We start from the raw sequence: 13522 nt of genomic DNA, 5'->3' as shown, positions 1-13522 counted from the left end.
CTTCCTTCCTTCCTTCCTTCCTTCCTTCCTTTCTTTCTTTCTTTCTTTCTTTCTTTCTTTCTTTCTTTCTTGAGTTAGATATTGCTTGAGTTTAAACCTAGGAAGGATGGCATGGCACAGAGCAAGTGTCCCTACCACTTGCTGAGAGTCAGAACAAAATATGAAAAGGAAGCTGGCACAGACACTGTGACTAATTATAACTCCTCCTGGAGAACTCACAGAGTCAAGCTGCTGACCCATAGTGTTTCTTCGAAACTTCTCATTGTAAGAAGAAAGGGTATTTTCCTTATCTTTTACACAAAGAATGGAGACCTAAAGAGTTTGGCCGAAACCACACTGGTTGGTAAAGACAGGTTGGGTCTGTGTCCACTCTTGCAGAAGCACAGTGGCCACAGTTGGGGGTGAGGGAGGCCTGTGGACAGGGATTCTCTTGCTCTCCTCAGAGTCTTGCCTGCTGGAATCCTGCAATGGAAGGAAGCATTGACATCCATGAGACCAGCAGCTCATCACCCATCTTTCAAAGCAACCTCTGGACCCCTCAACTAGCTGACTTTTAACGCGTCAACACTCTGTACTTTTTATTTTATTAGAAATTTCACGTTTTAAAAGAGGTTATCATTTTCCAAACCAAAATTTCCAAACAGAGTAATGAAGATGGCTCTAACAACTCATGTCATCAGCCACTAGCCTGATGTGCCAAGAATAGAATGTTTTCATTAACCTTAGCCCTGTGGGATGGTAAATACTATTTATTACCTTTCGTCTTCTACACAGAATGGCTCTGAAGTTGTAGTGCAGGGTGCTTGACTATATTACAAACAGAGGTTAAATTCAACGCAGAGGCTCTACAGCCCTGGCACACTGAAGGACTGTGTGTAGGTGGCAGGTACATTCACAGCTGGGAGAGAAGCAGCCCTGGAGTCCAGGGTGACTTCTCCTGGTCATTGTTGTAAGTTTCCTAACTTTGCTCTGCACAAAGGTTTCTGACTTTGACACTTTAGAAATAGGGGCTATTTAGGAAGCAGGAAACCTTTCCATAGATACCATCAGCTTTCTCCTGCCAGCCCTGGATCATGGCCAGCTAACCTCCGGAGAACAGCAGAACTGCAAGGCCATGTGTAAGGGGAGTTAGCCATGTGTAAGTGGGCTAGCCTTTTGATCTTCCCTATATATTAACAATAAGGATTACCATGGTTAGCTTATAGAAAAGAAAAACAGAAGCCATAGAGGATAAGGTAGGTTTCCTAAGCTCGCTGAGTTAGTAAGGTGTCAAGCACCCAGATGTTAACATTGCCTAGAGAGAATGAGAGGGTGACTCCCATTTCAAACTCTGCTGCAGTTACTACAATCCTTTCCTCTAGAGACCTTGTCTCACCTCTCAATAAATCTCCAAGCAGATACCACGGGTATTTCACTGTCACCTGCAGAAGGTCCCACTGAAGGGACAGAACTTGGAGGCTGCACCATCATATCAAGCCTCTCTTAGAGCCTTTCTTCCCCTTGCTTTGCCTTATGTCAGCCAGTCAGGTTTGAGTTCTGAGCCCATTTCCCTTCCCTGTAAGACTGAGCCTCAGCTTCTATGCTGAATTCCTCTTTGCCACTTGAATATCGGCAAGCCCCATGCTTTGCACATAAGGCTCAGCTGATGTCTTTTGAACGAATAACCCAAACACACTTTGCAAAATAAAAAGACTATCATTTAATTAACTCAGTGCAGCTGTGAAATCAGCTTGGGCTGATATTGCTCACATAATTTCCCTTGGTGCACAAAATGTGTGCTTGTCTAGACACATGAAAGTACCTGCCAGTGCGAGGCTGGGATGCTGCAGTTTTCTGATACACACTGAACGCTGCAGGTAGAGGCATCAGGATTTAGGCAGAAGTTTGTTAGCCACATCATGTTGACCCCAGATGGGACTGTTGTGACCCTGCCAGCAAGCACTTCAAGGACCATCCAGAGAAGGCTTTAAGTGATTTTTAAATTTGAGTTTGTGGATTCTTTTTCCTTTTGGGGAGTTGTCTTATTAAAAGAAATATCCCTGAGAAATTCTTAAGATTTCCCATATAATTAGATTAATTAAATGCTTAGAGTCTATTACTATGATGAATCATGACATCTAATTTCACTGAACAGCGCAGCTTATGTGGTATCTGTCACTGAGGAATGCAGGCGGCTTTATAGCCTTTTGTATAAATGGCTGAAACTTTGATGCCTTGAACGGAACACAGTGTTTCTGGGCCAAAACTTCTCTACAAGGACAGTTGGGCTCTGTAACTCCCTAATTGTTGCCATCATTGTTAATCCTTGATATTATGAAGATTCTGACTGTGATTCTAGCCGTACCTTGAAACTTTTGGTAATTGGAATTTATGGCCTCTGAGAAGCACCGAAAGACTGCACCTTGGTCTCCTGGACTAGCACTGCTTTCTTGAGTATCCCTCATTCAGTCACTACTCCCTGAGTCCAGGGATCACCCCCGTGACTTTGCAGTCCAGAAACATGCTATAGAGGGCAGATTTACCAAGACTGTGAAGAGCCCTCTCGTTCTACCTGGTGGATGAACAGTGCAAAGTGCTATGGAAGCTGGATATAGACTGTGTGGGAAGATGGTGAGCAGCCCTTTCTTCCTCTGCACTACTCAGTAGAGCCAACAGTGAGGGTGGAGCCTGCAGGCACAATTTCCCAGCATATGGCATCACCGGAGAGATGAGTCTTCATGTCTACTCATCTATACCACAACAGCCATTCCTTTCTCTTTTTCTCCCATCACAAACAACCTGAAGTGCTGAGTGAAAATCACAGATGCTCACGCCAGAATTCTCCAGCCCCAACTCTTGTCAAGTATGCTTCACGTGGTGTTTCCCACCTACTCTGTGGAAGGACACTGCTAAATACCCAAGGAGGGGACAAGAATGTCAGGCAGTGACACACAGTTTATATTGCAAAGCATCTGTGGTGTTCTTCAGTGGTGACTCAACATAACCCCACCCACAGAGACACTTGTCTGCAGCATGGACCATGAAAAAAGGATGTTTGATCCTGTTTTGAATTTTTCCAAAGGTTTGGTTGATTGGCGATTTACTTGAGCTAAAGTTTCTGGAAGCAGAAGAGTACATGGCCCTCACCTCAGACAGCTCACCTCAGAGAGCTCACCTCAGCAAGCTCACCTTAAGAGAGGTTACCTCAGAGAGCTCACCCCAGAGAGCTCACCTGTTCAGAGATGATAAGTGTACATAAGGTACCAGCAGACAAGGCAGGTCACAATGAAGTGAGAGAGTTTATGCTACAGTGACTTTACAGGGATATTGAGATGAGATGGTAAGAGGGGTCAAATGCCATGACCTTCACAGCTCTGAGGTTGCCCTGCCTTGGGTGATGGCAATACAGAAATGCAAGGTAAAGAAATGGACAGGAAGTCTGTGCTCGGGTGGGCTGTGTGTTCTGATGGAGACACATCAGAAGACCAGGAATCGGATCTCATTTATTACATACAGCTGTCTGAGAAGATAGGTTTATGTACTCAACAGAACTAGGAAGCTGATTAGCTGATTGGTAGGGGGTCTTTGTAGGGGACAGTCTCAGACTATAGTCACCAGGGAGGAGAAAGCTGTGACTGGGAATTTCTGCATACAGTATCAACAGCTATAGCCTAGGGAAGGCCTTTACATTCCTGTGGATCTGAGGCTCTGGGTCCTTAACATTGGCTGTACTCATGTTATACATACATACATACATACATACATACACACATACATATACACACACATACATACATACACATATACATTGCATACACACATACATTACATACATACATTACATACATACATTACATACATACATTACATACATACATTACATACATACATTACATACACACATACATACACACATACATACATACATACACATATACATTACATACACACATACATACATACATACATTACATACATACATACACACATACATACTCAGGTCTTCACCTGCTCTCCACAGACAAGGGAGATTTTCAAGATGAAGACATGACTTGGCTTTAAAGATGGCTTTGGAAAGCATGTGTGGAGGTGGTGCAGGTCCTCCTCTGCAGAATGGTAGGGCTTCTGCCACCATTGTATCTTCAAAGCTTTTTACTGCTATGGAAAATCACCACTCAATGCAATCAGAGTATCACAGCACCCACTTAGGTCTTGGCTCCAAGAATGTCTGCTTTGCACATTTGTCCTGCATGGCAAGACATCCTCACCACTGGTAACATAACCCTGCATGTGAGAAGGTTTGTAAATAAATAACCCTTTACGTTCCACATCAATCCATCTAGCCCCTGACAAGAACTTACGGCCTGTATTGCAAGGTTAAAAATTATCCAGGGGTGCCCAGGGAGCTTGCTCCTGGGAACTTCTGCAGGAAAGCCACCAGCCAGCCATGAGCACTGGCTGTGGACAGCCCATGTCCCTGGAAGGACTCTTAGACCTGAAACCAGAAAGTTTGAGAAGGAGAAAGAAATGATGAAGATGATCCTATGTCACAGCAACCAGCTCACCCAGATGAAGTGGGGCTCAATCTGTCTTTGTCTGCTGTGATCACGAGGAGGGAGGGGTTTATAGAGGAATCCCTGTCTTAATTTGCCTTCTGGGTAACTGTTCCCAGAAGCAGTCATCACAAGCCAGTTCCATTTAGGACACCTCATGGTTTTCCACATTGCCTCATTGATATCTGGGGGGGGGGGCAGTAATATGCCCTATTCCCTTTTAAGATGAACAAAGCAAATACTAAAAGAAACAGTCTTTACTCAGAGTCACATGGTTGAAAACACACATCCCCATTCACCCAATGAGCCCATCTGATCTGTGTAGGCGTCAGCAAGATCCTGTTTATCATGACTAAATGCTTCCCATGCCTGGGCTTTCTGAAATGCATCGTGGTAAACCACGGAATGCAATGATCTATACTGTTAAAGACTGCAAGGAAATGGGACTCTAACCATCAAGCCATGTCGCATTGGTTAGGTGGGCAAGTAGTTCAAGTAGTTCCGTAGTGAGAATCCTAGAAACTCCTCAGTTGTGTGAGATGGAGGCTGTTTTTTTATCTTTCTGTTTTTATTGGATTTGGGGAGTGGGGGGAGGTCTTCCCATTTTACTGGTTTGAGATTTTGTATTTGACAAACTAAGGCAAACAAAGACAAACAAGAAAAGGGCACTTTACCAAAACAGCTCTTCATTTTTACTAAAATGTTAATTATTCTCACTGAGCCATTCCCAAATTTCTACCATTATCAATTTTTCATGTGAGAACTATTTCAAAATGCGAGCTCCAGCGAGCTAACCACCAACCCACATCGCTGCGGCTTAGCAGCTCAGACTCTCTGGCTCCCACCTCGAAAGCTCAAAGTGGCATCGAGCCAGAAATTAGGTTGGTGCTCTGGAGGGAGGCAGGAGCTAGCCAGGACAGGTTGTCTCAGGTAAGATCCACGGGGCTGAGAATTTTAGGAGGGGGCATAAGAAGGCAGGCCCAGCAAAGAGAATCTGACATTTCTCAGGGCTGGCTCCCCGTGCTTGGGGAGGAGGACACTGGATAAGCAGAATGGTGGCTTCAATGGGTCTTGTAGTCTCAATCACTCTCTGATCAGATCCAAGTATTACACTGTGAACAGCAGTGGTTGGGGCATGTAAAAACATCTTTTCTGGTTGCTGGTAACATCGGATTATGGATTGGGGGTTGGAGGCTTTCAGAGGATATCAGGGTTACGGGTAGAGATCACAGATATGGGAGTTGGCAAGGTGGAGCTGCAGCTAGGTTCGGGAAGTAACCCTGAATTCACTGCGCACCCTGAGCACCGTCCTGACCCCACAGCCGTCCCTCCATCTCTCCACCCCTCCCACAGAGGACTTGCTGATTTCGAAGTACCTTGAATCACAATCTTCCATGGCTGGCAACAAAAGCATCATGGGGAATCCAGCCCCGATTAATGAGCTTGCACTTGTGCCAGACATGTCGACTTCATGCGTGTTACTTCGTCCTTACACAACCCCAGTCAGATACCATTGTCCCACTTGATTGCAAAAGGAGGCTCAGAGGCCAGGGAAGGTTGCGAAACCTGCCTAGGTTGCACAGGCGCTGAGGAGCTGCTCCTGTTTGTGTAAAGGCAGACCTTCTGGCTGCAGGGCAGCTCCTCGCACGTTTCCACTGGAATATCAGGTAGCACGTGGGATTGCTTGGATGATGCATCTGTCTGGGAGTTATTAACAGGATCTGAGGATAGTTCTAATTGTGATTCCGACAAGGAAAGACCTGTTTCTCCTGGTCTCTTTACAGAAGGGCAAACTGTGAGGTGTGGGTGCCTGCAAAGCAGAGAGAGAGATAAGCGAGAAAGCCACAAAAGCCCAGCTCCTGGGTCCAGACTTTGTGTGTTAAGACAGCAGGGGCTCAACCCACTGAACACCTTGCAGTGTGTAAGGGGGCATGGGCTCATGGGTGTTACAGGACTGGTACAGACTGAAGGAGAAAGCACAAAGCATGGCAGCCTTCTCTCATAGATTATCTAAGAATGTTACCAGTGGGCAGCACAGTATGGCCCTGGCCAGCAGCCCCGGACTGGATTTGAGGCTGGCAAGGGTTCCTATCCTGCCTTAATTTCCTACATTCTCTTTAAAATGAGGGCATCTATTCACTCGTGCTTTATCTATGTATCATCGCTGTCATCTGTCTACTCATACCTGTCTACCCTCTGTCTAACCTGACATTGATTTGCTGAGGGAAAGCTAACTCATACTCGCAAACACACAACAGTCTCCATGGAAACCACAAACTGCTACAGAAGCAGCAAAGAACAACGCATACCATACTATGATAAAAGTTCCAAGAGAGACGAGCCAAAGGATGGGTGGAACAGAATTACCCTCTGCAGTGACACTGGGGTGCAGGGCAGGCACTGAAGAAATTTCCAGGGTGAACCTTAGATCATGAGTGAAGGGAACCAGAGGGAACTAATAGTGCGAAATGGAGGGGGAGAGGAAGCATTGGAGGCCCAAGTCAAATGGCAGTTAAATCTGTTTGTGAATTGCTTGATATCAGGTCTCCAATAGAGTGCGCCTGCTCAATCAATGACAGAGCGGTCCTTACTTTAGACAATTTGAAATATAGTACTTGTTTGTTCAACTTCAGGGTGAAAAAATTCTCTCTCTCTCTCTCTCTCTCTCTCTCTCTCAACTCTCATGTGGTCTTCTCGAGAATTCAGTCTATTGTTCCGGGTCCCAGCACCTTTGTCTCCCTCACACTGTGGATCCCTAGGAGGGGAGCTGCTGGGGTGCACACACGTTTCCCTGGCTTCTGCAACACACATTTCAAGAACCACTTCACACTCTGGTCCTGCTCTTTGGCTCCGTGGTGGAAAGGCATCGGTCTCATGTCATTGTTGATGGCCAGAGGCAGGCTGCACACTGCTTTCCTGAGAGAGCTAGTGGAAGCTGGATGACTTCCTGAGGCTCAAAAACATTCATAGAAACTTCTGGGGTCTTGTGACTTTTGAGGTGATGTGACATGAGGAAGTGAACGAAAGAATTTAGCAGTCAAGTGTTCCGTCACAGGTACCTTGCAGACAGAGATGTGGGGCGATTCATTGGCCCTCTACATAGTGTGCACCTTGACATATGCCTAAGATAATTCACCACACTTTCTAACTGAGCCTGGTTCTCTGCACCCACTGACTCTTGAGAAGACACTCTTAAGTTCTCAGAACAGCACTCTGAGAGAAAGTTGATAAAGTGAAGTACACACAGAAACTGTCATGCCCAGGTACTGCAGCCCTACTGGGTTAAATAAAGCCAATGGCCACTTGGTCATTCGTAGTGAAGAGGTGGTAGTCATACAGCAGCGTTGATGGTTGATGGCGTTGCTTGCTCTGCAGAGCTGTGAAGGAGGATAGACAATAAGCACTGATTTCCTTATCATGCTTGATTAGGAAGACCCAAAGGCATGGCTGAGCCTGAGTGTGTTGGGTGTGGACCTTCAGAGGACAGGACAGGAGCTATGCAGATGCCAGAGAAGAGACTCCCCAACACAGCAGGAAAGCCCTGAGTTTGGAATGTGCTTGGTAACTGAGACATATGACCAGGACTCCAATGTCAGTTGGAGCCCAGTTAGTTGTGCCAGCATCTACCAGGAAGTATGGTCCAGGGAGATGACAATGTCCTGCAGATGTGCATGGCTTGTGGATGCTGACGAGGGCTGAGCCAATGGCTTCTACTGGCTGATTGCATAGAGGCTCAAGAAGCACACAGAGCAGGTCTAAGGTTACATCTGAGCCGTGGAGACCCCCCCACTGCTGATGATTTAGAAGACTATGGGAGGGGGGAGTTTGTGGAAAGATCCAGACCTTCTTGGATTCCAACTAGACTTCTAGGTAAGAAGCTGCTAAGATCATGTGAAACATCAAATTGGTGTTAAAAGAAATCTGGCTTGGAAATACATTTAGGAGCCAGCTCCCACATCTGGAAAGAAACATAATTACTATCAAATTCAGGAAGGATTCTGATCCTCTCTTAACCTGAGGGGTTGTGTGGAAACTATTCCTAATCACTAAGTGTTCTGCCTGTTCATTGTTCATTGACAGAAGTTGAAGTAATAGGGCAGAGAATAGAATATTTTAGGGTAGGTACATAGGAAAGACAAGAATGAAGCCAGAGAAAGGCATCGGCTGGTGAACGCTCTCAGAATTTAACGTAAATTAGGTGACTGAATCTTAACAAGATGACTATTGTTGCTTCTGGTTTAGGGACTTACAAAGAGATATGTGATTTCCTAAACCCAGTCAGTGAGCTGCGGTACCAGGAGTGGAAGCCATGCCACTGTAACTCCAGAGCCCAGGTACATTCTGTCAAACAACAGGTTAAGGGCCAGCGACCATGGAAACTTCTGGGGTCGGAGTTCACTCCTTCATTTACAAAGTCAAACTTTGCCTTTCAGGAACTAGTCCAGACTAGTTTCTGTAAAGTGGGGCCTGGACGCTGTATCTGGAAAAGTCCGTCTCACTGGCGAACTATTCCATCAGTCCCCAAACAGAGGATGCTGTATACTTCAGCACCAGCTTCCTCAAGAACACAAATGAGCAAAATGTGGTTCTGATTAATGAGGAAAGCACGGCCAGGGAACCCAGCAAACGACCTCACATTAGCATCCTTAGTTCAGGCCAGCAAACCTTTCAATGAAGGAGAAACCACATTAACCAACATGCACAGTGTCCCCAGATGAAGGACTCAGCTTTCTTCTACCTCTACTCTGTACTCCTTCCCTGGAGGTAATGAAAACCACCATGATATTGTGCCATTTTTCTGGGAGGCACCTACAGACAGTGTCAACAAACTGTTTATTTCTGTTATCTTTTCTCCCAAGGAAAGTCCTCTCTCTTCCTCTTCCTCTGGGCCCCACTGAGCATGTGTCAAAAAAAAACCCCTCATTGTTGGACTAGTTCAGAATCGAATGTCAGTGCACGGCTATGGGGGATAAGGAGCTCATTCAAGGTGAAACGGAAAATACTTCTCGATCTGTTTATCACCCAGGACGAGGGAAGGAAGGAAGGGAGACAAGTAAGATGGAGCAGTGTCACTCAGTAGAGAGATGGGCAAGCCATGCCAGCAGCTTTCCGTTTCCAGAACACCAAAGAAGCCTTTGTTACGTGCTTGGTGTTCTGGCCTAAACAGGAAACACCTGATCCTGCTTTAAAGGCTGGAGAACTAAAGCAGTCTGTCCCGAGGTGAAAGGACCTGAGTGGCACACACATTTTGCCAGTGGGCTGGGGAGCCAGTTGTGTGTGTGCGTGAGTGGTGCCAGCTGCTTCTACAGGGGCTGTCTCTGCCCACCGCAGTTCTTTGCTTTTGGTGAGGACCAAGTATCTCTATTCTCCCTTCTGGCTCTGCTTGCATCAAGTCTCCTTTGCCGCACCCCTCACCGATGATTGAGAGACAGACAGACACTAGAAGGCTCCCTTCTGTGAGAGGGCTGCCTGGAGTGAGCTCAACCTTCCAGGCTGCAGACCTGAGGGAGGGATCGAGCTCTGAGCAGATCCTGACACTGGAAAATATTTGTATCCTTTGACTTTTCCTCTTCTACGGCACAGGAAACTCAGCTATAAAAGATAGCAGCAAGACAAGGTTTATCTTACAGGACCTGGTGGCACAAAGCCACCCTGGATGAGGAAGGGTAGGCACCGAGCCATTGACAAGAAATGTAGCATCCTTGGCTCACAAGGGGCTGATGATCTCCTGGTGCCCAGGGGATACTTTCCAGAGGAACCTGTGCCAGTGAGTGCTTTCCTACTAATTGTGTCAGTAGCGAATCAAGACAAGACTATCCAAAGTGAATTTGGATGATGATGTTAATTTTAATATAACCCATCAAAAGTTATTTTTAGAAAAATATTTTAAGAAAATGCCCAAGTTCCCAAGCAACTCGAAGAGTAGTCACATGAGGGACTGACCTGTTGTCCTGTGGAGGCAGCTCCACAGAGGAGCAAATATGTAGTGTGGGCACCAGCCATACACAGCCAAGCCAGCACAAAACCTACATCCTGGAGGCCCTGGCAAGAGTCAGCCCCAACTCTTTGTTCAGAAGCTCAACAGGGCAATTAGTATCTTTGACTTGGACCTAAGACCCTTTAAGTTTCCAGTGGCTAAACAAGGCAGAAAGAAAATGGAGATGCCAGTGTTCAGAAATTAGCATCTTCAAAGACAGGGACTAGCCCAACCACAGGAAGGGTGGTCAGAAATGTGATCTCCGTTTGTGATAGCACCGAGAAATCCCACACTGCCAGACCACTGTTTATGAGGTGGGTCTGGCTAGGACTACCACGTCTAGAAGGCTTTGAATAGCTTGTTTATTTTCCTGGGGCTGAAGCTGATGGGATAATTGTGAAGGGAGGCCGTGGATTTGATTGATGCTTGGACAGCAGGCTTTCATTGTCAGCCAGGAAACCTTCAGTGTAGCTCACCACAGTGCACCAAGGAGACCACGATTGCACATGCGTGCGTGCATGTGTGTAGGGGGCTGTGGTTCTCTTGCCTTTAAGTACAAGCCAAGACATTTCTCTGTGTTGTGGACACCACAGAGTCATCAAGAAAGTGAGGGCATGAACATTTCCTGGGCTAACCCTACACTAAGATGAATTTCCTTTCCTCCTGAAGTCAGGCTTCCTCGGACTTACAGGATGACACACATGGCTGCCTCCAGCATGTCCTCAGCTCCTGCACTGTTGATAGCAGCAGGGCATGAAAGTCTGGTTCCACCAGTGACCCATCCAGGGTTAGCTACCTCCTCAGTGAGATCTCATGTGACCTCAAGAATGGATTATTTTTATTTTTATTTAATGCTACTCTTTTTAGGATTCCCATGGGGAAGAATGGACCTAGAAGCCATGTGAGTGTGGTTGTACCTTCTTTACTTCTGCAAGGCTCCAGTGGTCATTAGAGCAGCCTAGATGGGCCATTTGCTGTGGCCCAGCTCAGCAGCAGAGAGGGTGCCCAGGGACTGCTGCTCTCTGTCTGGACTCTCACTGGAATGAAGTCACACTATTTCCTCCACGTTGTCACCTTGGCTCCCAAGCCACAGTTACACTGCCAGGCTATAAGCAATCTGTGAGAACATGACCCTGTCTCTGCTGCCCTCCTTTCTGTGACATGTGGATAACATTCTAGGCCAGATAGCAGGTCAATGTTCTAGACCAGTGGTTATCAGCCTATTACTTCCTACAATCGTGTCAAAAGCAGGAGTCACATATCCTTATTTTGTAAATCTGAATAGAACTCAAGATTTTATACTTACAAGAATGTTGCAGTTACTGTTCTGGGAACCACATTTTCTGAACTGGAGTTCCGGTCCTGTACCATGGTGCCCCAAGGTGTCTGTCCCACTGTCTTAGTGCCTTTGCCTACCAACAGGGCAGATATAACTAGATATATTCTGCAGAGAGCCCAGGTTACATGTGGTCTGGTGTCTCAATTCCTACCTTTGATCCTGAAAGCATATTGGTACCCTAGGCTTAACTTTCAAAGCAGGCATTTCTCTGTGGCATTAATATCATGGAGACTTTAACTCAAGAACTGCAAACTCACAAAGTTCTTTGTGTGAATTGTTGACAAAAGAATGTTCTGAGTGAGTGGGTGGGTGGGTGGGTCTCCCTCAAATGCTGAAGAATACCCATTGGTGGGCTTTCTCTCTGACCACAAATATTATAGTTTAGGGATTCAACATTCTCTCTCTCTCCCTCCCCTACTCTCTTGGTGGGACTACTATTTATTTCTGTTGATAGTAGATACAAGAGTGCCAGATAACATCTGGAATGTTCAGCCAAATTCAAATATCAGGTAAGCAATTAATATTTTTTTTCAGTATAAAATAGGTCTTATGTAATCTTTTGAACACAATTTAAATAATTCTCACTGAATGTAGGCATTCAGTGCTGCAAAAAAGAATTAAAGCTAATAATATTTTTTTCTACCTAGAGTTCTGTCATTTATTTTTCATTTTTGGTAGTAAAAAGGTGCGTAAAATAGGTTCTATGTTCTAGTAGCAAACATGTAAAATCCAATATGAAGGGCCAAGCTTCAGATGATCCTCTGTGTAGTCCACTGCACTGAGGTGTACAGACATCAGTTAATTTCAGTGTGTACAAACATTTTTTAAAGTAAGTCTCATAAGTCATAGTTCACCGGAAGTCCGAGTTTAACTGTGCAGACTGCGTTTTTATTTGCTGAATCTGATATTGCTCACCGAGAGGGCCTTTGGTTCAGCTGGCCTGGAAATCGGAGCAGGAAATGACACTAAGTGCTTTTGATGCCAGGAGGCTTGGCCTCTGGGCAGGAGCAAGAGCTGGTGCAGAGGAAGCAGAGAGCTCCAGGTTCCTCCCTCACAGGATAAGGGACTCAGCTGGGAGAGGATGTCTCCTTCACTCGGGAAACACATGCCAATCTTTGTTGTGACAACTGGGCATTTTTATTGTCCTTTATTGGACAGAAATGCCAGACAATCTGTTAAGTGTGGGCCAGTTTACAAATCTCCACCCAATCTTAGATTTTGAGTTTCTCACCCGGATGTTCCTCTATCACCTTGACAGTACCTGCAGTGCAAGCATGCCCTTTCTATGTGGGTACAGCCTTGGGCTGCTCTCGTCACACACATCCTCTATGAAACATGGTTTTATTACGACTTGGTATCTTTTAATTCTATCACGTTTACTGTTGCAAAGATCATCTGTACATTTACTTATCAGTGTTGATAGGAACTATCTGTAAATTTCATTTTAAGAGAATCGGATACATGTTACAAAATGTTTATAAGAGGACTGGAAAATGTAGTTGGTAGAAATAGAAATGCCAACTCAGGCTCACTGTTTTTCTTGGCTAGTCTAAAACCCATTAGTTCTGCTTGTGTCCTCTTCGCTGGTCATGCTCTCCAGGTTTAGGTCTGCATAGGATGGAAGAATAAAGGGAGATAGATTCATGGCTTCAACAACACAAACTCCCCCCCCCC

The sequence above is a fragment of the Mus caroli genome, chromosome 3 (genome assembly GCF_900094665.2).
Source record: "Mus caroli chromosome 3, CAROLI_EIJ_v1.1, whole genome shotgun sequence".
Classification (NCBI taxonomy): Eukaryota; Metazoa; Chordata; class Mammalia; order Rodentia; family Muridae; genus Mus; species Mus caroli.
Note: the sequence above shows the minus strand (reverse complement) of the source record.